At 45.6% G+C, this 24990-nt stretch overlaps 1 pseudogene; it reads left to right on the top strand.

Annotated features, from left to right (window-relative positions):
- The first annotated feature begins 1505 nt into the window (after positions 1 to 1505).
- Positions 1506 to 24548, top strand: LOC119858531 (annotated as a pseudogene).
- The last annotated feature ends 442 nt before the right edge of the window (positions 24549 to 24990 follow it).

Below are 24990 nucleotides of genomic sequence, written 5' to 3'. Positions count from 1 at the left end.
TGTGGACAGAGTTGGCAACGGGCTTTGTTGCAAGGATAGGTTCCTGGGTTAATGGTTCTGTTGTGTGGTGTGTGGTTGCTGGTGAGTATTTGCTTCAGGTTGGGGGGCTGTCTGTAAGCAAGGACTGGCCTGTCTCCCAAGATCTGTGAGAGTGATGGGTCGTCCTTCAGGATAGGTTGTAGATCCTTGATGATGCGTTGGAGAGGTTTTAGTTGGGGACTGAAGGTGATGGCTAGTGGCGTTCTGTTATTTTCTTTGTTGGGCCTGTCCTGTAGTAGGTGACTCAGCCAGAAGAGTACCCAGAAGTCACCTACTACAGCCTACAGCCCCCCAATCTCTGTATTTTCCACCAAATGCATTCGATGAAGTGAGCTGTAGCTCACGAAAGCTTATGCTCTAATAAATTTGTTAGTCTCTAAGGTGCCACAAGTACTCCTTTTCTTTTTACTATTCCATACAGTTAGTCCCCACCTCAGTGACTGCAGCTGGAGTGAATACAGAAGATTCCCAGCCCCAGGGAGGCAGTTACGATTTTGTGGGTGATACCTTAACTCAAAATTACCTGGTTTTCACAAGTTTGCATTTAAAATACCTTCACTCTTCAGTGCCAGGTTTTTGAGAAGTTTAAGTTTCGCTGAACTCAGTGTTCTAGAAGGACACAATTGTTCACTGGTTCTTTTCCCCACTATCCAGCCTGCATAGGTTCACAGACCGGCTCTTGAGCTGAAGAAAGTATGTCATTTATTTGCTGCTTCAGTGAGTGATCAGTCCATGAAATAGGGCATAGCATAGGGTTAAATGCAAGTGCACCCCCATTTTCAGGTGTCTGCTTTACATACATTGTTACAAAGCTATTCTTTATATATTGTGTAGCCATCTTTCTGCCTAACACTATGATTAGTTTGTTAACTCGGTTGTTTTCCTGATCAAACTTCTGATGCAGGTGGCCACCTGATGAAGTTGCTAGCTCAGCTTTTTCACCTGGCTGTTCTCTTTACTTGCCAGACAAGTTGGCATCTTTTCACATGTTCTGACATCTAAATATACATTCTAAATATTACATATCCTACAACAGTACAACAGTATACTTTGGGACAACCTTAACAATGTGTTAACCAAGTTTTTTGTCAGTGTAAGTATGTAATATTGCAGCTAACAGCATGCTTCCATGCAATATTTATCAAAACTAGAGAAGTCCATGGAAGTCTGGACAGCTTTGGAAAGATTCACTTTATGATTAACTTTTGACCTCTTTGGACAAATACCTGGGAAACAAAGATTTGAGGGGCAAACACACATGCTATACAAATAAAGTTTCAAAGGAGATAATTCCTATTTTGATATCAGGTATCTTTTGCTGGACAGTGACTAATCTAGTTTACCAAGAGGAATTGAGATAGGCTATTGGCTTGCATGCTCTGTTCCACCGTACAATATATAAAGTGTGGATTCTGAAATACCAGTCAACTCCCTGCTAGAACCCAGAATAATTGCTACACTCTGTAATGGAGCCTCTGGGAGCAACAACTATTTTCCTGGCAATGTGCATCTCTTGCCTTCTTTTCCTTTCAGCATGGAAAAAGATGTCTGGAAGTGGGAAGCTGCCGCCTGGACCTGTTGCTTTTCCCATCATAGGAAATGCGCTGCAGCTGAATATGAAGAACTTGCCCCAATCAGTCCATGAGGTAAAAGTGCTTTTTTCTCATCCATTGTTTGGTTGTAGGTGGAGGTTAAGTAGAGCCTAGCTCAGGCAGAACTCTGTGAAATGTCTGGCGTTTACACGGTGGCAATCCCATGTCACTTAGCTCCTCAAAGTTCAGTCTTAATTTTTTTCCCCACAAAAACAATCAATCTTGAATGCTAGATATATACTGTTCATGTTAACATATGCCTTTTAATATAGGTGTCTCAGTCACAGGTAAGCCAGAATATACCTACCCAGCTTCATTGCAATCTGTATAGACAATCACACTGTTGGGGGAGTGGTCTAGTAGTGAGTTCTGTCAAGAAACAGCAGTCAGACCTGTTTTTTATTCCTACCTCTACAACAGACTCTGGCTCCATTTACACTTGGAGCTAGGGGTCTGTTTCCCATCTCATATGTACGGACATATGCCATCAGGCTAGTGTGCTAAAAATAGTAATAGCTGTGCAAGCATGGGCTAGCAACCCGAAGCATAAATCTACTTGTACCTCTTGGGTATGTACTCGGAGCAGCTAGCCCGTGCCACTCGCAGTGCTACTATGGCTAGCCTACTGTTCTTAGTGAGCTAGCTCAATGAGAGTAGGTCTGCTCGAGTTGGGAATCAAACCCCTGGCCCCAAGTGCAGATGTAGCCCATGTGTGCATCCAAGTAAGTCACCTAAGTGCTCTCTGCCTCAATTTCCCCATCTGTAAAAATTGTTGTAATAATATTTGCCTGCTTCACAAGGGGATGGTAAGGTGTCAACTGCAGGTCAGCTTTGAAAAAATGGCCTTGTTCTGCTCCATGCTATTGTTTCACTATAATTATCAATCATCTCACATGCAAATGGCAATTCACAGCCTGGGACCTGATGGCCACATTGATTTCTTTCCTTCTTGTTCACCATCGCAAATAATAAAAGTTAAACAGGAGAAACTCTGCCCCCAGTTACATCTGTTCAACCTCATTCTCATTGAATCCTACCCTAAAGAGTTACAGATATGAGATGATTTAGTTGGGATTGGTCCTGCTTTGAGCAGGGAGTTGGACTAGATGACCTCCTGAGATCCCTTCCAACCCTGATATTCTGTGATTCTATGATATGTAATCCCTTTGTGGTTGATTTGCACAGGTGTAAGGGATTGGAAATTAGGCAGTAAGTCTATTGATAATGTAAAAGAGGAACCAGAATCTCACTCCACTCACTCTCTCTCTCTCTCTCTCTCTCTCTCTCTCTCTGGTTTTGCAGGGCTGACAGGAATAAGGAAAAACTGTTTTGTCATTATAAAGTCAGCGGATGTTACTATGAATAAATGGAGGCAGAAGTTCTGTGGCATTAGAAGTGTCATTTGTACACAGTCATTTTTCAGAGTAGAACTGAATTGTCATTACTTAAATAATGCAAATTGCTAGAGCTCACAAATGAAAGGACCCGCAACTGCTAGCAGTATGAGATAATTATATAACACAGATAGAATGACCCTTCTTTCACACTCACTATATCTCTCTAGGAAAAACACAGTGTTAACAAAAAGAAAAGGAGTACTTGTGGCACCTTAGAGACTAACAAATTTATTAGAGCATAAGCTTTCGTGAGCTACAGCTCACTTCATCGGATGAAGTGAGCTGTAGCTCATGAAAGCTTATGCTCTAATAAATTTGTTAGTCTCTAAGGTGCCACAAGTACTCCTTTTCTTTTTGCGAATACATACTAACACGGCTGCTACTCTGAAACAGTGTTAACAGAACATCAAGATTAGAACGTGAAGCAAAAGTCAGGCAATTCCCAAGTCAGAATAGTAAACTCTGACTGGTATTATCTTAGCCGCATATGAGGTCTTTCATTAATTTGTAATTTGATCTGCTTACATTCTTATTCTTAATTAAGTGGATTTATGTTAAAACGTGCTGGCTTTGTGTGTTAACTTTGACAGCTCAGTGCAAAGTACAGCCCAATTTTCACGATATATTTGGGCTCAGAACGGGTTGTGGTGCTGTATGGACATGAGGTTGTGAAGGACGCGTTGATTGATCAAGGGGACGACTTCAGTGAAAGAGGGCGTATGCCAGTATTTGAAAGGTTGCCTGACAAAAAAGGTAAATTTCCAGTAACATCAGCATATAGAGCTGATGTTTGCTGTATGTGGAGAACACAACTGAGAAGTCAAAAGGGGAAGCAGCTAGAGTTTCATTGAGAACAGTAGCAAAGATTGGTCCATTCCCTGTTACTCCACTAGCTCCCTGACATGAATAGGTCGTAACATCTCACTAAAGGTGAGTGAGAGGCAGTAACTAGGCCATTGCACAAAAGAAGGGCCAGAATACAGCCAGGAGACCAGAGCTGGAGAGGCCAAGAGGGTCGGAACAAATCATGAATTCCTATCTCCTTCTTTCCCTGCTCAGTGGTGTAACAAGGCCCCAGAGGGTCCTGGTCCAAGAATAGATTAGGATGCCCTTTTTCCAATAACAGGCCATAGCATCCAACTTCCCTCACTGCCCACCTAACATCCCAGCCTACAACTCATCTCATCACCCCCAAAATCCCCTATTTCCCCCCACATCCCTCACATCTCACTCCACTTGCCCTTAATCCCTTATCCTGCAGCTCACGGACGCTCCTCACTCACCCTATAGCAGCTCAACGACTGGCCCTCCAGCCCTTCACCTACTGCCCCGAGACCTTCCTGGCCACTCACCGGTGCCCCCGCAGTTCAGCACTCCACTGCCATCCCAGGCTAGGGTGGCTCCTCCCAATCCTGGCTGCCCAGTGGTGCCCATCTCCCACCCCACACTCACATGGCCTGAATCCAACAGGAGTGATGAGTGGGGTCGTGACTTGGTGCACAGGGTTGCAACACCACTCAGGTTTGGGCTGGCTACTCCTCCTACATGACAAAGGGCAGCCAGTCCAAACCTGAATGCCCAGTTGCAGTGCAACTCAGAGCTGGCCCAGCTGCTCCTCCATCCGACCCCATGCTCCAGGTGCTGTGCTGAAGCACTGCTCCATCCGGTTGGGCTCCCATAAAGTCCTGGGCCCTGGTGACTGCACCACTTGCGCTGTTGTAGCTGTGCCACTGGCTGTCCTCACTAGACGAGGTACATCCCAGGAGCGGTGGAGGATTATTTTTATTATTGTTTCACTTTGTTGCCTGATTTTTAGATTATGTATTAATTATATAGATTACTTAAGAATTCCCAGTTATCACTTTGAGGGTTGCCAGGTTCTTCCTCCCAAGATCAGGCCCAGAATTATTAAAATTATTATACAGTTGGGAACCCTGATGTGCACAGTTGCAACACTCACACACTAGGAACTCTTTTATATTTACAAATATAGTTTATTAATACATTTAGTACTGTCACAAACACCCCATCTCAGTAAGGTAGATAGAGATACTACAGAATGTAGTCTTGCAGCCAGCAGCGATGAGCTCCCACTCCCTCTATTCTCTGGCTCCTCCCTTTCCTTCTCCCCTTGGCTCCCTTCCTGCCAGCCTTTATGTAGCCCCTAGCTAATGAGGCCGGTTAGCTGTTCCCCGTTTGCCACTCAGGCCTGGGCTTACTCAGCCAGTTCCAATTCCCCTTTCTTGGTTGGAGCGGGTATGACAGAGGCCTGGCTCAGAGTTTCTTAACCAGTACCCTGTCAAAATTAACATGTCCAATACCTGTAGTTTGTTCTCTAACAGAGCATGGCCCATCACAGTAATGAGAATTCTTCCTGTCACAGTAATTAGAGCAAAGTATGTGTACTGGCACAAACTAAAAATAAGAAGTAAACTGGGAAACACATTAGTTTACCAAATTTTAACTATTAGGGCTAAAATTTTTCTCTGTGTGTGTCTCAGGTTGAACGTTTTTTGAATATTTCAGCCAAAGTGTTCAGCCATTTCCACGAACAAGGTTAGGGGAAAATATGTTGTTCTGCCCATGTTAAAAAATGCTGGGACTTTTTTTTGAGATACTCTAGCACCCCATTTGTCAGAGCTGGGATTTGAAATTTGGCTAGGGACTGGCCTTTGTGTCAATGTGTGACTTTGCCATCCCCATGAAAATCTACCCAAATGTCACTAAGTTATAAGCCCTTGAAAAATCACATTTCACACATTGTCAGTAGAGACTTAGAGTTTAGTGACTAAAGTCTCCAAAGATACTGTCATCACTGGACATACACCAGCACCACTCAGCTCCTAGTGGAGGTTCACATGTAAAGATGACAACCTACTACTGTTATCGGTTACTCCATTAGCTCAAGTGGCAGAAGTCTGTGCAGTGGATCTAAAGGTTCCAGCCCTGCTGGTGACCCATGTAGATGTCAATATGATGCCACATAACGGAATTTTTGTTTTTCAGTTTGCTATTTTAAAAACCTAGGGAATTACATACCAAAAACTATGTTAAAAAAAATTAAGGTTTGCACATACTCAGTAGAGACCTTAGGATTTAGTGCAAGGGAGGGCAAACTAGGGCCCACAGGCTGGATCCGGCCTGTCAAGGCTTTCAATCCGGCCCACAAGATTGCCAGCCCCATGTCGCTGCGGGGCTAAGGCAGGGTCCCTGCCTGCCCTAGCCCCGTACCGCTCCTGGAAGCGGCCGGCACCATGTCCCTGCGGCTCCTGGGAGAGGGAGTGGCAGAGGGCTCCGTGCGCTGCCCTCATCTGCAGGCACTGCCTCCTGCATCTCCCATTGGCTGGGAACGGGGAACCATGGCCAATTGGAGCTTCACGGGTGGTACCCATAGGCAAGGGCAGCGCGTGGCAGAGCTGCCTGCCCCACTCCACCCCCAGGAGCCACTGCCAGACATGTTGACCACTTCCAGGAGTGGCGTAGGGCCAGGGCAGGCAGGGAGGCTGCCTTAGCCCTGCTGCATGCTGCTGCCACTCAAGGTAAGTGGCACCGGGCTGGAGACTGCACCCTGAACCCTTCCTGCACCCCACACCACAACCCCCTGCCCTGAGCCCCCTAACCCTCTACCTTGAGTCCCCTCCTGCACTCAGCACCCCCTCCTACACCCCAATTCCCTGTCCCTGCCCTACATTCATGCCCCAGAAACAATTTCCCCATCCAGATGTGGCCCTCAGGCCAAAAAGTTTGCCCACCCCTGGTTTAGTGGCTAACATAACATAACATTCTGACCTCTCAGCTCCTAGTGTGGAGCATTCTATGCATGCACCATGTTCACAGAGCAACTGAGCATGCTCTATTCCAGGACTAGAGGGGAAAGCCAGACTGTACCTCTAATTGCAGCTGGGGGGGGGGGGTCAAGGAGACTGGGACTAAGAGCCGGGGGAGGGAGAGAAGTCTGGGTCTGATTGGGCCAGAAGACTGGGACAGGGACCTGGGAAACAGAAGGGATTGGGACCTAGTTGGAGGGATGGAAGGAGAACTCACTCAGATCAGATGAGAAACTGGGGGATGAGCGGGTGCTGTGCAAGGAGACTGGGACCGTGTATCAGTGCAAGGGGGAAAAGGAAAGATGGGCAACCTCTCTGACAAGGAGCCAGGGTGCAGGGGGAGAACTGGGACTGGCTTGGCAAAGAAACTGGGAAAAGAGTCAGTGAAGGGGGAGACTAGGAGAAGGAAACTGGATTGGATGGGAATGATGAGAAGCCAGAGGGGGCAATTGGGACTGACTGGACAAGGAGATTGGCTCTGGGGGTAGGGAGAATGAGATGAGTTAGAATGAGGGCAGTGGGGAGCCTGGGCCTTGGACAGGGAGCCCAGAGGGGAGAAATAGGATTATCTGGGCAAGGAGACTGGGGCTGGGATGAGAAATATGAGTAAGGAAGGCAAGGAGAATGGGACTGAGAAGAGGAGCCAGAGTGGGACAAGAAAGGACTGGGGACAGGGATATAGATTGGAGGGGACAGGGAAAAAGTAGTCAAGCTTGGGGGGAACAGGCAGAAGGGTCTGTAACTAGTAGAGAGCACTCCTCTTAGAGCCTGGAATGGAACCCGACATTCCTGAGACTCACTGCTTGTCTACTGTCAACAAATATCTGTGAAACCTACTGGCAAAGTCTATATCTCATCTCCATCTACCACTGTTCCATACAGAAAAGGACAACCCACCATTAGTATCAGTTCCTCCATTAGTTCAAGGGGCAGAGGTCTGTGCCAGGCAGCTAAAGATTCCAACCTTGGTGATGAACGATGCGGGAGTCAATATGAGGCCAGATGATGGAATTTTTGCTTTTTGAAAATGCTAGGAAATTACACACAAAAAACTACTTTAAAACAACATTAACATTGCAAAGTGAAGCACTCAAAAGTTAGGAAATGCCAGAATTAAGATTGTGGCGGCAACCGTATCCTGTGCCTTTATGATGCAGTCATGAAGTCTATGAGACACACATTATTTTTTCTACAGGGTGCCCTGCCTCAGTCAGAGCAGAGGATGAACCTGATTTGTCAATGAATCGGGGTACTGTAGTGGAGGAGTCTGTTGTCTGTGCCTTATTTGTTGCAAAAGCTGGGAGAAGTGCCGTGAATGAGGAAGAGAACTGCAGGAAGAAAAAGGATGGTCTCATGAACGTGCTGTAGAATGCTGCCTCGGAAAACTGGTTACTATCCTTCTACCTGCCACCGCATTCCTATGTGATGCTACTAGACAGGTCCCTTCAACCAAATTTTTTTCAGGTAGTCACTATCCATGTGTTCCTCATTTTCTGGGTGCCCAACTTGAGCCCCTGGAGTGTTGAGCACCCCCACAGCAACTCAAGTCAATAGCTGTGCTTTGAACATCCATAAAGCTGAGTCCTCCAAAAAAATCAGGTCCTGGGCATCTCAAATGGGAGACCCAAAATTAGTGGACATTTTTTTAACCTTAATCTCTCTGCCTCAGTTCCTGAGCTGTAAAATGGGGATGATAATACCCCCTCACCTCCCAAGGGTTTCGTGAAGATAAATTAATAAATATTTGTGAATCACTCATGTGCTACAGTGATTAACTCCATAAAAAAAGCCCATGAGGAAGTTAATAATTCTGCCACAAGACAGCAGATTTAAAGTCACACGGGTCACCTTAATTCTGCATTTCCTTACGTTCAAGGACTTGACTTTGTGGCCTGCTTTCTTTTAACATAGTTTTTAATGTGTAATAAAGTAATTACACAAGTGGGTTTTTTCTCAGGCATTGTAACTGTAATGCATGAATGAAACAAACCACTTTCCGAAAGAGGACATCTTGGTGTTCCCCTAGTTATTACTCCCTCACAGCCAAAGAATCTCAAAAAACTGAGAGCCCCAAGTTGTAGCCCAGTGGGCTAGTTTGCCTTTGTTATATTCACTGCTTTGCATTATATTCTGCTTTGCATTATATTCAGCAGTAATGCAAGAAACCTACAGGCCTATATCCTGTAAGACATTAGCTTCAGCAAGTTAATGTAAGGCTTGAGGCCTATGAACTTTGAACAGATAAACTTTGCACAGATAAAGGGCACAACAGAAAACCCCAAGTATTCAGGGAGCTGAAAATAGAGTTTAAAGGGAAGTTCTGAACTCAGGTAAATATTTCAACCACAGAAGTGTCCTGGCGATGAACTGACGTACATAACAGGTACATGAGATACATCTTAGGCTAGCCTGCTTGCTTGGCTACCTATATATCTTTTCTTATGGGTTTGATTATTTGTTTTATTATAATAGATTTATAGGTCTATATTAGAGTATATTTTGTCTGCAACACAAGAGACCTGCAGGACACATCCTGTATGTTGAGCTAAGGCAAAGTTAGTATACATATGTTTGGGACCTTTCACCTAGATAGACTGTGATGAGCTAAAGCATAAGGTTCATGTGTGGCTGTGACCTTTAACTTAGAGGATGTGTTAAAGCAGATTGGCATAGGGGCTTTCCTAAATTCAGACCCTTTTAAACTTAAACAGGTACACTACAACTTGGAACTTGGAAAGAATTGAAATAACCAGTTTGGACAAAAATAACAAATGTGATACCTAATCACAAGAGGCCATGGTAACGAATGGAAGTTTATGATAATAAGTTGAGATCACTGATATACCAACCTATAGGGAAAAGACATTCCAACATTAGTGTTGTAAACATCAGTTTCTCATCTGATCTGAGTGAGTTCTCCTTCCATCCCTCCAACTAGGTCCCAATCCCTCCTGTTTCCCAGGTCCCTGTCCCAGTCTTCTGGCCCAATCAGACCCAGACTTCTCTCCCTCCCCCGGCTCTTAGTCCCAGTCTCCTTGACCCCCCACTCCCAGCTGCAATTAGAGGTACAGTCTGGCTTTCCCCTCTAGTCCTGGAATAGAGCATGCTCAGTTGCTCTGTGAACATGGTGCATGCATAGAATGCTCCACACTAGGAGCTGAGAGGTCAGAATGTTATGTTATGTTAGCCACTAAACCAGGGGTGGGCAAACTTTTTGGCCTGAGGGCCACATCTGGATGGGGAAATTGTTTCTGGGGCATGAATGTAGGGCAGGGACAGGGAGTTGGGGTGTAGGAGGGGGTGCTGAGTGCGGGAGGGGACTCAAGGTAGAGGGTTAGGGGGCTCAGGGCAGGGGGTTGTGGTGTGGGGTGCAGGAAGGGTTCAGGGTGCGGTCTCCAGCCCGGTGCCACTTACCTTGAGTGGCAGCAGCATGCAGCAGGGCTAAGGCAGCCTCCCTGCCTGCCCTGGCCCTACGCCACTCCTGGAAGTGGTCAACATGTCTGGCAGTGGCTCCTGGGGGTGGAGTGGGGCAGGCAGCTCTGCCACGCGCTGCCCTTGCCTATGGGTACCACCCGTGAAGCTCCAATTGGCCATGGTTCCCCGTTCCCAGCCAATGGGAGATGCAGGAGGCAGTGCCTGCAGATGAGGGCAGCGCACGGAGCCCTCTGCCACTCCCTCTCCCAGGAGCCGCAGGGACATGGTGCCGGCCGCTTCCAGGAGCGGTACGGGGCTAGGGCAGGCAGGGACCCTGCCTTAGCCCCGCAGCGACATGGGGCTGGCAATCTTGTGGGCCGGATTGAAAGCCTTGACAGGCCGGATCCGGCCTGTGGGCCCTAGTTTGCCCTCCCCTGCACTAAATCCTAAGGTCTCTACTGAGTATGTGCAAACCTTAATTTTTTTTAACATAGTTTTTGGTATGTAATTCCCTAGGTTTTTAAAATAGCAAACTGAAAAACAAAAATTCCGTTATGTGGCATCATATTGACATCTACATGAGTCACCAGCAGGGCTGGAACCTTTAGATCCACTGCACAGATTTCTGCCACTTGAGCTAATGGAGTAACCGATAACAGTAGTAGGTTGTCATCTTTACATGTGAACCTCCACTAGGAGCTGAGTGGTGCTGGTGTATGTCCAGTGATGACAGTATCTTTGGAGACTTTAGTCACTAAACTCTAAGTCTCTACTGACAATGTGTGAAATGTGATTTTTCAAGGGCTTATAACTTAGTGACATTTGGGTAGATTTTCATGGGGATGGCAAAGTCACACATTGACACAAAGGCCAGTCCCTAGCCAAATTTCAAATCCCAGCTCTGACAAATGGGGTGCTAGAGTATCTCAAAAAAAAGTCCCAGCGTTTTTTAACATGGGCAGAACAACATATTTTCCCCTAACCTTGTTCGTGGAAATGGCTGAACACTTTGGCTGAAATATTCAAAAAACGTTCAACCTGAGACACACACAGAGAAAAATTTTAGCCCTAATAGTTAAAATTTGGTAAACTAATGTGTTTCCCAGTTTACTTCTTATTTTTAGTTTGTGCCAGTACACATACTTTGCTCTAATTACTGTGACAGGAAGAATTCTCATTACTGTGATGGGCCATGCTCTGTTAGAGAACAAACTACAGGTATTGGACATGTTAATTGTGACAGGGTACTGGTTAAGAAACTCTGAGCCAGGCCTCTGTCATACCCGCTCCAACCAAGAAAGGGGAATTGGAACTGGCTGAGTAAGCCCAGGCCTGAGTGGCAAACGGGGAACAGCTAACCGGCCTCATTAGCTAGGGGCTACATAAAGGCTGGCAGGAAGGGAGCCAAGAGGTGAAGGAAAGGGAGGAGCCAGAGAATAGAGGGAGTGGGAGTGGGAGCTCATCGTTGCTGGCTGCAAGACTGAAGCTGTTTGTAGCGACAAGGTGGTGGGAAAATAACCTGTAAATAAAGAGCACCCTGATTACACCAATGCAGAGGTCTCTGGCTTATTTGTCTGCAGAGCAGGAGCAGAAGCTAGAGGGGCCCAGCTGCACCCCATGACAGTAATGAATTGAATTATTTTTCTTCCTCATAATTGCTGTGAAACTGCAATGAATTTAATGTGTAGGATATTGTGGTTAATAAACACATCAAGCAGATAAAATACGGAGTGATGACTATGTAACACAGTCTCCCAAGCAGAACACAGATACAAATAAAATTTGAGTTCAAGGTCATAAACTCAAAAGTTTACAAACAGGACTGTATGACAGCATTGACTGCTATAGCAGGGGACTGGACTCAGTGGCCCGGAAGGTCCCTTCCAATCTTATGTTCCTATGAAACTTTGAATAAACAATGTTTGGATGGGTTTGAAAGTCTGGCCCCTCCCTCCTTTCTTTCCCATTCTCTTCCCTTTTTCAGGTATTTCTTTTGACAATGGGGTGCCGTGGAAGTGGCTATGCCAATTTACCCTCATCACCTTGAAGAATTTGGGGATGGGGAAGAATAGCACTGAAGAGCGAATCCTGGAGGAAGCCCATTTCCTGGTGGAAAGGCTCAAAAACACTCACGGTCAGGATCAACTTTATGTCTGTTGGAAATTAGAATTGAAGAGTCAGTTAAAGTCTTTCTGTTTTTCATGATATTAACTGCTTGGTTCAAACCTTTTCTAACTAAAGCCTTTAACTGCACAATACAAAAGTATGTGGGCAAAGATCTAAAGATGACCTTTTCTGGCTGTTGTTCCCCATGTTTTCTACCCACTGATCTATGGCCAGTGAGCAAATGGAAAATGTTTGTCTTGAGTTTGCAGAAGCTAAGACAGTGAACCAGGTTAGAGTGGATCCATTTATCTTCAGTCTGCTGCATTAATGAGACACCCAGGCCTAGAGTTTGCTTTTTTTCATTTTCATCTCTGCTACATGTCTGATACAAATTTGGCACCTACATTCTATAATGATGGGTTCCCACAGGAATGATTGGTAACCACTGTGTAAATGGATAGTGCTTTATAAGTGACCCACTAATTATTACTATTTATATTCCAGTAGTGAGTACAGATCCCAAGATTGGGGCTTTATTGTGTGTATGCTATACTAACAGATAGGAAGGACTGTTCTGTACTGCAAGCAGCATACATTTGAAATAGACATGAAAAATAAAAAGTGGAGGAAGAAAGTGTGATGGATCTGCTAAGCAGGGGACTATATGGATACCATCCTGGCAGACATGCAGGAAACCTCTTGTTTGGTGTATTCTGATGACATCATCACTGGGAGGTCATTTGAGAAGCACCTGCAGAAGTTGGGAACTGTGCTGGAGAGGCTGCGCCAAGCCAACTTAAAGGTGAATTCAGCAAAATGCAATTTTTTTCGGTGACAAAGTAAATTACCTGGGGCATATGATCTCAAGGGATGGTGGTGGTGAAGCCATCCAGTCCTGGTCAGTGCCAAGTTCTCTCACTGAGGAGCTGTGTTTCATTGGCCTGGTTTCATACTACTGGACAGTCATTATTTGTTTTGCCACAATTGCACAGCCACTGCTCAAGAGATGAGGTGGATGTTTGAATGGACTAGTCCTGCCAAGAAGCCTTTCTGGAACAAAAGTGGAGGCTCATGTCTGTAACAATATGGGCCTACTGAGATCCCCAGCTACCATCCATTCTAGACACAGATGGCAATGAAGCTGGTATTGGTGCTGTCTTGACTCAACCATATGGAGACAAGGAAAGAGTAATTGCATGCATCAGCAGGATGCTGAACAAAGCAGAGCAGACCTACTCCATGGCTAATGCAGAGTTGCTGACTGTGGTGACCTTCATAAAGTATGTTTGCCACTTCCTGTGGTGGAAAGAATTCCTGTGAAGAAGAGATCATTGTTCCCTCCGGGGGCTTTATAATTTCCATGGTTCCCAAGGACAATTGCACTGGTGGCTGTAACAGCTGGCCCAGTTCCAGTACCAGATAAGGCACCATCCAGGGTAACAGTACATGAATGCTGTTGCTCTGTCCAGGAGACTGAGCCTGGACAGTGCTTGCAAGGAGGGCGGTTATGAGAGGCAGGTGCCACCCTGAGATAAGAACAAAAGCAGGCTCACACCCAACAAACCAAGCAAAGGGGGCTGCCTGCGAGAGGGGCTGCCTGCTGCCCTGAAAAAAGATTATGATCGCAGGCATATTGGCCAGAGAAAAGGGAGCACTCGTGAGAGGCAGGTGCTGACTCCCTTACAGGGACATTTGGGGATGGAGAAGCTTAGCCAAAGGGTTTGAAGTTGATGCTATTGGCCTGGATGGTACAGGTCACTTAGGGACCATGTATGTCTTGTTATACTTGTGGGACTCATAAGACCGATCATCCTACACCCAGAGCACCTATGACAGACAAGCCACGCTCTGGAAATGGTAGCTATGGTTATTCTGGGAGAGTCAGTCAGTATGCCCTTGTGATAGCAGGCTACTTCTCTGAGTGGGCAGAGGCTCATCCACTGCTTGATCGAGAAGCACAAATGGTTACTAACCTCACTCCTTGCATACTGACCAATGGCAAAAATTTTGAATCATTCTTATTCTAAGGGGTGTGTGACCTCCTTGAGATAAATAAGACCTGTACTACACCTTACCACCCACGTTCAGATGGGCTGTTGGTGTCAGGAATCAGGGGCTGCCTCAGAGTTGGTCTCTAGGCAACCTAATGAGGGCAGCTGGCCTGTGATAGGCTGCCTGATTAGCTACACCACCTAACCAGTGGGACGAGACAGCGAACTAGCTCTTAAACCCAGCTGCAGCAACACTTTGGTGGCTGCTCAAAGCATTTGCCCATGGTTGTGATAGCTCATGCTCCTGCCTTGCCTCATTCCAAGTAACCTGGCTCTGACCTTTGGCTCCAATTCTTGACTTTGGCTCTGGCACCTGACCTCTGGGTCTGACTCTGGACTCCTAGTCTCCTAATCCTGGCTACCAACTCCTGCTCTGAGCAGTAGGCATGACAAGCCACACCCAGGTCTCTGCCAGGTGGAGCATCTGAACTGTACATTTGTAGCTATGTTGTAGATGCCAGTCAACAGAACTGGGACAGTTTTCTTTCTCTAGCTCATGATGACCTACAGGACTAATGTGCAGTTGTCCCTGGGATACACACCATATAATGTGATGTTTGGGCATGTGACCACCCTCCTAGCAGAATTGCTGGATGGGGTAGCCATGACAGATGAGTATACTAATCCCACAGAGTACCTAGCACTTGACAGACATCCTCAGCACTGCTGTCCAAGCAATAAAGCCTCACCAGGGCCACCTAGAGACAGAAGGAGCCCTAAGATTTAAGGGGGACTGCTCAGATATACCAGGAGGGTGAACTGGTTTGGGTCCACAGAAGGAAAAGAGTTTGAATGCTAAGTTGCAGCAAAAGTACAGGGGCTCATACAGGCTGGTCAGCCAGATGTCAAAGGTATTTTGGATACAATCCACTGTCCTCAGTGGAAACAGTTTTGTGCTACATTACAACAGGCTAAAACCTACTTGGGTCCTTACTGAACTGAAGATATGATCAACTTGCCACAGCAGAGCTGAGGCAATGATTGAGAAAGCCACAGTCAGCTGAAAGGTTGATTCCCAGAGCACTGGAGAGGACCAGACCAGGGAGAACACTAGCATGTGTCTCATTGAGTGGCGGCAAACCACCATATGGCATAGCCACGTGTGGCTTTATCAGAAGGAACTGAAATGGACAACAAAGAGAATCACCAACAGTGGGAGGTGAACCTGTAACAGTACCAGGGAGCAAATTCTGTAGTCTGGGCTGAGGCAAGCCAATGAGTGAGCAAAACAGAAAGGACCCAGTGATACAGGAGAATCTGAGGCCACAGGAAGAGCACAGAGCCCCCTGCTGGCACCAAGACTGCCACATGGACTAGCACTATGTGCAAGGATGCATCCTTCCTCAGAGAGGAGGGCAGTATGATGAGTCTGCTAAGCAGGGAACTACAAGTGCCATTGGCCACGTCCCAACTGCACTTGACACTTCCTTTTCCCCTGGTCAGGTAGGGGGAGAGATCCTGAACCAGGAAGTGGTCAGGCTATGTTAGAAAGCAGCAGCCACATGGCAAGCGAGGTGCTGCGGAGAGGCTGTATGCAGAGAGGAACCCCCAGGAACTGTGGACAAAGTCCTGTGTGGAACAAGCTGCCAGACATTACAGTGGGGGGCAGGTCACTGGTAGGGTTGCCAGGTGTCCGGTTTTCGACCAGAACACCCTGTCGAAAAGGGACCCTGGCGTCTGGTGCTGACGAGGCCATTAAAAGTAGGAGCCGGCACTAGGAGTGAGGGCAGCACGCAGACCCTCCCTGGCCACCCATGCACCTAGGGGCCACGAGGACCTGGTGGCTGCTTCCTGGGAGCCATGGTAAAGGCCACCGGGACCCCCGAACCCCTTCCCACATCCTCCCCACCCTCCTGCACCCCAAACCCCTCATTCCCAGCTCAACCCCAGAGCCTGCACCCCCAGCCAGAGTCCTCACACCTCCCACACCCCAACCCCCTGCCCCAGCCTAGTGAAAATGAGTGAGGGTGGGGAAGAATGAGTGACGGAGGGAGAGGGTTAGAGCCAGCAGGGGTGGAGCCTTGGGGCAGGGATGTTCGGTTTTGTGAGATTAGAAAGTCAGCAACCCTAGTCAATGGGGGAGCAGCAGGAGCTGGGCAGGGAGCCAGTGCATAGGGGCCCAATGAGAGACACTAACGAAGCCTGGGCTGGAAACCTGAAAGCTCCTATTGGCTTGAACAGAGACTGCCCTGGAGAGGGTGCGCCAGGCACGAGACCTGAAGGACCCTGACTCTCGCCTAGACTGCCCCAGGGCCAAACAGCAACTGTTAGGCCTCACTGGGAACTGTAACTGTTTAAACCTCTGTACCAGGGTATCTGCACCCTTTGCTGCCAGCCCTGACCCCATTCCCTTTTCCTGAGCCCTGTGTCTGAGTGGCTTTTGGGTCCCCATCAGAGCTAGTGCCTACAAGGCCTAGCTGCTGAAGGCCTAGAGCACTTGCTTCCGAATCATAGTATGACTGGCGCACTATTGGTACCTTGGGGCTTTGGTATATTCCAGCTCTGAGGAGCCCAAATAATTACAGGATTGTTTCCCTTATTTAAAAAATGGAAAGCTGAGACACAGAGAGATGAAGTGACTTGCTCGAGGTCTCACCTGGGATGTCTGCAGCAGAGCTGGGAATTGTTCCCAGATTTCCTTAGACCCAGGCCACTGCCTTAACCACAGACCGTCCTGCCTCTTTGCAATATTTAATGCAACACTAAGGGCTAAACTGAAGTTGGATCTGCCCATCTGGTGAATTGTGAGTGGGAGAGGAGAATGCACTGAGCCCCTTCCTCACCCCTGATACCACATTAGTGCTGCTACTTGTGCACCCTGAACCAAGGGGCAGCTATTGCTGTTGGGAATGAGTCAAAGAGAATCGACGGGTGAGGGACACGAGCAGGGGTCTGGTGCATGAAGAAAATGCTGCTTCTGGATGTTCCCCATGAGCACTGTGGCCTCAAATCAGAGGGGTGAACTGTTGCTCATAATTCCCAGGAATGTTGTGCTGGTCCCTCTGATGCTGCAGCCCCAGGTTAGCTCTCAGTTACCAGCCCTGTGTGTTCCTTGTGCTTTTGAGGAATGAAGAACCTGAAATGGAAGCTAAGATGTCACTGGTGAGCCAGTGGGAAATTCAGCCTCTCCAGCTGTGTTAGCTGAGCTGTGGGGCCTGCTTAGTGCACACTGAGGGCAGAAAGCAGCCCCATCCCCTCTGCTGTTGTGCTGGGAGCCTTTATTCCTTCCCTAGCACAACAACAGTGTATTTACACTGCCTGGCCTGGGCTGGCAGTGCCAAGGGGAGATTGCTGCGCTCTGGGAGTTAGTGATGATGCTACAACAACAGAAGCGATGGCTCAGGCAGAGTCCTCTGAGCAGGATCCTGTTGTGAACGGGTTGGGATCCTTTCTGTGAAATGGGCGTCCAAGACGGACAGGCAGGTGTCACTCAGAGAGGCACTGATGGCCCCTGGTCAAACCAGAGTGTGCCCAGCAGAGAACAGAAGAGCGGACAGAGTGAAAACTGATTGCCAAGAAGAAAAAAAAGTGTCAAGTGTTTAATTTAGCATGTAAGAGGTAAGAGGGGGGTTTGGGGCAGCCCTAACCCACCCTCCCCAGGGAATATTGCTGTCAGCCCCACTTTGACTCTTGCCATGTGGTTGGAGATCCACAATGTCCTCGTGCCAGTGACTCTGATGCTGAGGGTGAAAACACTGAATTAAAACTGACTCTTTTTGAGTTTTGTTTTGCTCCAGGGCAGCCCTTTGACCCCACCCTCTTCCTCACCCATGCCGTCTCCAATGTCATCTGCTCCATCATCTTTGGGGACCGGTTTGACTAGGAAGATAAGAAGTTTGTGACTTTAATAAATCTCATAGAGGAAAGTAACAAGCTCCAGCACTCCCCCTGGACAGTGGGATGTTCAGGGGTTTATTCTATCCTTCTCCTTTGTACTGGGGGAGGGGACAGAGATTTTTCTTTAACTATTAATTTTCCATAAACAAGTGTTATTTCAGATTCCCATAATGGTCTCCTTCTTGCTAGGCTGTAGCTACTACCAAACCCCAGCCTCAAACTTGTTTCTAAGTATAATTTAAATTCCCACACAGAACACATCATCATTAGCTCAGAATTAAGTTTGCTTAAGGATATTCACTGTCAACATTAATCAGTAAAAATCAAGGAAGTTGCCAGTTAAAATATTAACATCTACACTAATCACGTCACATGCCTTATTACATAAGCAGCATGATAGTGAATGTGATCATATTCCTCACTTCCAAAATAAACTCCTTTTCACTTTCAGCTCACAGCCACTCACCTCCATGTCCCCTTCCTGAAAAACCTCACTAAATGTACCAAATGAAGGGTCAAACTGTCTGCTGGCATAACTCATTTGAAATCAATGGAGTTACATTGGCAGAGAATGTGGGTCTCTTAAATTCAACCTCAGCACGACTAAAGTAAATTTCCCTTTGAAAATCTATAGTGTGCTACCACTTGCTAAGAAAATCAGAGTTAAGATAGTGCACCTCAGTGTGATTTTTCAAGAACAGGATGTGTCTATTGTGGATGGTTTTATTTTGAAAATAATGGAGAGTCTTTTAGCTAATGTAACTGAATGTCACTGAACTTTTTGTTTGGAATATATATATGCATTGGGTAATGTGGGTTGGTAAAGTTTTCAAAGTTCTTTAGAATCCATTTAGAAAATAAGGTGTCACAGAAGAGTCTGCTGCTGTAGTTAAGTCATTTGAGTAAATACTGACAGGTTTCAGAGTAGCAGCCGTGTTAGTCTGTATTCGCAAAAAGAAAAGGAGTACCCGTGGCACCTTAGAGACTAACAAATTTATTAGAGCATAAGCTTTCGTGAGCTACAGCTCACTTCATCGGATGCATTTGGTGGAAGGAAACTTCTCTGCCCAGGAAAACCAAGATGTGTTTTTCTTTCAATCTTTACAGCTGTACAATTTTTTCCCCAACTCTCATGGATTACATTCCGGGGCCTCACCAGAGAATCTTTAAACACTTTGAGGAGTTGAGAAAGTTTGTTCTGAAGACAGTGGAGATGCAAAGAGAGTCTCTGGAGCCCAGCTGCCCTCGAGACTTCATTGATGCTTTCCTCATCAAAGTAAAACAGGTAAGTGATAGCTGCAGCCCTTCCCCTTTACTGTGGAGTGGGTTATACATATCAGTGCTATTTATTTGTTAAGGAACAACAGAATACGTGACTTTTCAGAAGCCCCTAAAGGGAGACAAGGAAATTATAATATAAAGGGGGAAGCCCTACTCACCTCATTCATGTAAAACCAACTTAGTCAACAGAAATGGCCCAAAGCACTGCAATAATGCTGCTGTAATCTCCAGTACTATGGCCCATTTCTGTAGGATTTGTATAACGATGCCAGGTGGATCACATTTTGGATAGAAAATGAGACTTCTTTAGCTTGTGACAATGGATCCAATGCTTTTACAATCAATCATCAACCACTTGTACCAAACCTTTTTGCAGGAGCAACAGAACAGCCAGTCAGAATTTACCACTGAGAGCTTGTTAAGAAGAACATTAGGCTTATTCTTTGCTGGAACAGGGACAACCAGTGCCACCCTGAAACATGGACTCCTGCTTCTTATGAAATACCTAGAAATAGAAGGTAACACACACACACATTAAATCTTGGTGAGATGTGAGGAGTGCATGGCTCTATAGATCAGTAAATGAAGGCAGAGCCTCCCCCCTTAAATCACCAGATCACATCTGGCCTGGGTTGGCAGTGACCTGTGCGACTGTGAGTTCATGTGAAGTGAATTGAAGATGTGTTGGGGGACTTTTACTCCAATTCCCTCCAGGCAGAAGTTCTTATCCAAAAAGCACCAGTACGATGCCAATATGGGAACGAGTAATCTGAGGAGAGGATCCAAAGGCTGAATGGGCTGTTGTGATTGAATTCCTCTCTCAAATCCAGATCAGTGTTCAGGTTCTCTGATAAGGGAAGTGTATCTGCATGTCTATATTACAATTAAACATCTGTGGCTGGCCCGAGTCCACTGGGTCTGGCTCACAGGGCTTGGGCTGGAGCCCAGGCTCTGGGACTCTCCCCCTTCCTGAGTCAGCGGACATGGCCAGCCGTGGGTGTTTAACTGCAGTGTTAGTAAAAGAAAAGCCTGCACTGCCATGGACCAGCTGTGTCTGTTCTGTGGGTAACAGATGCTTTCACATTCCGGGGCTCTCAAACAGGCCCCTTCCCCTTGAATGAAGGCAAAGTTGTTTTGTCTTTGGATTTAATGGGCTTGTAGAGGACAGGATCATGTAAGGGCTTAATCAAAGCTCTGCCAGTGCTAAAAAACCAGCTGTATCCAGTGCTAACTCCCACCTTGTGGGCTTCCACAACTTCAGATTAACAAATGGGCCTTGAGGGAGGGGGAGATGCTTTGGGACTCTTGCTTAATAGATATTTAGAGCACAATGTAAAATTATCACCAGTGCATCTAGTTAGTAACAGAGCCAGGTATGAACAATATCACTGCCCTGTAATTACATTATTGGCCCTTTGTCATAGCTGTGAAGTACAGTTTTGTTTTGTTTTTAATATTCCCAATGTTCATCTGCTGAAACTTGTGTTTTGCGCGCAGAGCAACAGACTGTTAGGCAAATCTATGCGAATCCTGTTCTTTAGTCTTGGTGTTAAACCTCATTAATTTCATGACAGAGAAGGTTCACGTAGAGATTGACTGTGTGATCGGCCAAAACTGGAGCCCCTCCATGGCATACCAAAGCCAGATGCCCTATACAGATGCTGTGGTCCATGAGATCCAGAGATTCATCTCTCTTGCCCCTCTTGGTGCCCCACGTGCTGTGACTAGAGACACTCATTTCAGACAAAAAGAAAAGGAGTACTTGGGGCACCTTAGAGACTAACAAATTTATTAGAGCATAAGCTTTCGTGAGCTACAGCTCACTTCATCGGATGCATTTGGTGGAAAAAATGCATCCGATGAAGTGAGCTATAGGTCACGAAAGCTTATGCTCTAATAAATTTGTTAGTCTCTAAGGTGCCACAAGTACTCCTTTTCTTTTTGTGAATACAGACTAACACGGCTGCTACTCTGAAACCTGTCATTTCAGACAATACATTATCCCCAAGGTCAGTTCTTGGTGTTTCTGTGAAAGGGCCAGTTCTTCTGCCTTTTTCTCTTTTTAATTTTGAGTTGTTCACAATAGAAATAGTTTGGCCAGTTTTTGTGTGGTAGGAGTTTTAAATAATTGCCAGGAATGTACCAATTATATTGAAATTTTCCAAGCTTCTGTATGCAGCTTAAGAGACTTTGGTAGTCTGCAGGTTAGGGTTTCCATCCAAAAGAGGGTTTGAGAATTTAGTTGCTTAGCAGTAAGATATGGAATTGAGACTAACTTTAGCAATGATGCGCAGCTAAGATATTGGTACCACGCCAATGCGTGCAATCATTCCCCTCTTTGAGGCCAAAGGGGGGTGTTTCTGGGGAAACTTCTTGACATTGTTCGTTCAGATCAAAACAAAATAGCACATGCAAATGGGCAATGAATGAATAAGTTTAAAAAGGATCAGAGCTCCCCACACCTTTACCCATTACTGGAATTGAATGCAAACCAGTACAGATAAATACACACCACAAAACAAACCATGCTTCAAGGCTGAGGTTTCTGTAAAATTGAGTCGGGCTCTTGTTAGTTGGATGATCCTAGTTACTGAACTCAGGTCAGCCAGCAAGCCCCCCCACCCCCTAGCCCAATCAGAAAAAATATATTCATTTAGCTTCTGAAAATATTTGCAATTTGTCAGCAAGTTGGAAAAATCTGGTCCACTTCAGAAATCTTGGTGTGGCTTTTATCCCCCTTCTTTAAAGCTTTAGCCCAAAGGATAGGGCACTTTCCCTGGATGTGGGAGACCTAGATTTGCACCCCCACTCTGGAGCAAGGACTTGAACTCAGATTTCCCCAGTGAGTATCCTAAGCACCAAGCTACAGACTATGCTGGGGTGAGTCCTCAATCTCGCTCACTGAAGCTATTCTGTTTTGTATCAATACTTTAAATATTGAGTGAAGCAAGAACTCAAGTGCAGGTCTTCCCCCTACCAGCTGAGTGCCCTAATCACCAACATTTAGGTTATTCTGTTCTTGAGCCCTCCTGGTGAGGCTGTTCCTATTTTCATTAGGCCCAAAATCTGGGAGGTAAGAAATGTCAATTTAAATTTTCCCTCTGCTTGACTCAGATGAGGGATTTGAATTCACATCTCCCGCCACCCAGGTGAGTGCCTCTCTCACCAGGCTATATAGAGTCATTCTCGCTGGCTCAGTGGATATTTAAAATGTTAATAAAAAGTGGAACAGCTTCATAAGGAGAGATTGAAAGGAGCCTATCTTGGAATATGAGAGCTTGGAGGTTAGGATCCCCATTTTAGATGGGGGGAGGAGATCTGAGTTCAAATTGCTGCTCCAGATTGGGGATTCAAACATGAATTTCTCACATCCCAAGTACCTTAGCCTCTGGCCTAAAAGTTATAGGGAGACACACACCCCTACTCATACGTGTTTTCTGAAGCGAAAAACTTCTTCCCAGCCAAAACTAATTGGGTCAAATTTGCAAATAGTTTTGGCTCAGCTGAAACTGCATTTCTGGTGTATAAACTGTATTTGTCTGATAAATTTTACCCAGTTCTAATTTCTGCCAAACTCTGAACCTGTTGAGGTGTTAAAATGATCAGAATTCACCATACTCGGGGCGGGGTTACTGACTGAGTTTCACTGTAAAATTTCATGGGGTTTTTAGCTTCATTATGAATTATGGGGAAACTGTTGGTGTGATGAATACCATATATTGACAAGGAAACTTCAAATGCTTCAGAGCATCAGTTCAGAGGTGCAAGTGAAACTTCTGGATCTTAGCCAAACTCTCCCCAAACTTTTTGATGTTGAATTCAGGATAGTGATCAGATAGGAACAACCTCTCTGAAGAGATTTCAGGATTTCCCTGTGGACTTCAGTGGGATTAACTCTTCTCATGGAATTTTAATATTTCTCCTTCTGGTTGAAAAGATGAAGTTCAGGAGCTACAAGGAAATAAAGAAAAACCAAGATGGGTCCCAGTGTCCAGCTCTGAATTTTGAAGGTTTCTCTGCTTTGGATAGTATCCACTTTAACTCTGTTTATATGTTTACTAATTTAGGGCACCACTATATTCCCTGTCCTGCAATCAGTCCTATATGACAGGAAGGAATTTCCAAAGCCAGAGCAATTTAACCCGGAACATTTCTTGGATGAAAATGGTGCCTTCAAGAAGAGTGACTTCTTCATGCTTTTTTCTATAGGTAAATATCCATGTTTATTTCAGATTCCAGACTGTTTTCTAGCTTTGCCTCGATGACTCTGCTGGCTCATGCTGTCTGCAGAGTGTTTTCAGGTGGTCCATGAAGCTCTCACGCTGGTATAACATCTATCAGCCTTTAAGCCATGTTACTCCCTGCTAGCTGTCTGAAGTGACTTTTCGAACACTACACATACTCCTCTCTTTGCTCTGCTTGGCAACTTCATGCTTTTCTGGTGTCTGTCTGGTGTCAATGAATCCATGATGAATTATTCCTTCAGCCACCTACTCATGATCCTGCCTGCACCTTCTTACTTGTTACTCAATAACCACCACATTATGCACTTTGCAAGTTAGCTAATAAGTGTTAAGGGGGGAGTAAACTATTCCTCAAACCCCACATCTTTCCAACTGTCTCCCCAAACTGGATTTAAAAAGATTGCTTAATATATGGAACTCAGACCTTAAAACAATCTTTGAATGACTTCTTAAGCCCCAAATGCTTTCCTACCATCCTGAACTTGGAGTGACTTACATTATCCTCCATCTATAGAAACAGCATGTAAAATGCTGCAAAGAATGATCTCCAGCATCTCTTCAATATTCCTTTTTCACTGCAGGGAAAGAGAGTTGCGTGGGAGAGGGTCTGGCTCGGATGAAGCTATTTTTGCTACTGACAACGATTTTGCAGAACTTTATCTTGAAGCCTCTCATTGACCCCAAGGATATTGATATAACTCCACTGAACTTCACCTCCAATACGCCAATGTCTTACTAGTTCATTGTTATTCTTCTGTAAATACCTTGAAAAGTCAACTCTGTTTCCTGAGGTGATTAATTGGATTGTCATCCGATGAAGTGAGCTGTAGCTCACAAAAGCTTATGCTCAAATAAATTTGTTAGTCTCTAAGGTGCCATAAGCACTCCTTTTCTTTTTGCGAATACAGACTAACACGACTGCTATTCTGAAATCTGTGATCTTGAACTCCTTAGTACAGTGACAGAAATGAACCAATTGCCATAAAATGCACAGACAAATTAGTCAACTTTTTAAGTAACTAGGATTTAACAAAATTAAGTGTTATACCATAAAATAACTATATAATTGACTCTAACAGCATGTACAAATAATCCTGTAATGTTCTCAAATGGTCTCAGGTGTGACTCTATTCTCAACATAAACTGGGTATGTTTTCAGATCATTTGTGGCTTAGTTGACAACCATGAAAGCTTCTTTGACA

This window comes from Dermochelys coriacea, chromosome 7, assembly GCF_009764565.3.
Source record: "Dermochelys coriacea isolate rDerCor1 chromosome 7, rDerCor1.pri.v4, whole genome shotgun sequence".
Classification (NCBI taxonomy): domain Eukaryota; kingdom Metazoa; phylum Chordata; order Testudines; family Dermochelyidae; genus Dermochelys; species Dermochelys coriacea.
Note: the sequence above shows the minus strand (reverse complement) of the source record. Positions and strands in the feature narration are given on the sequence as shown.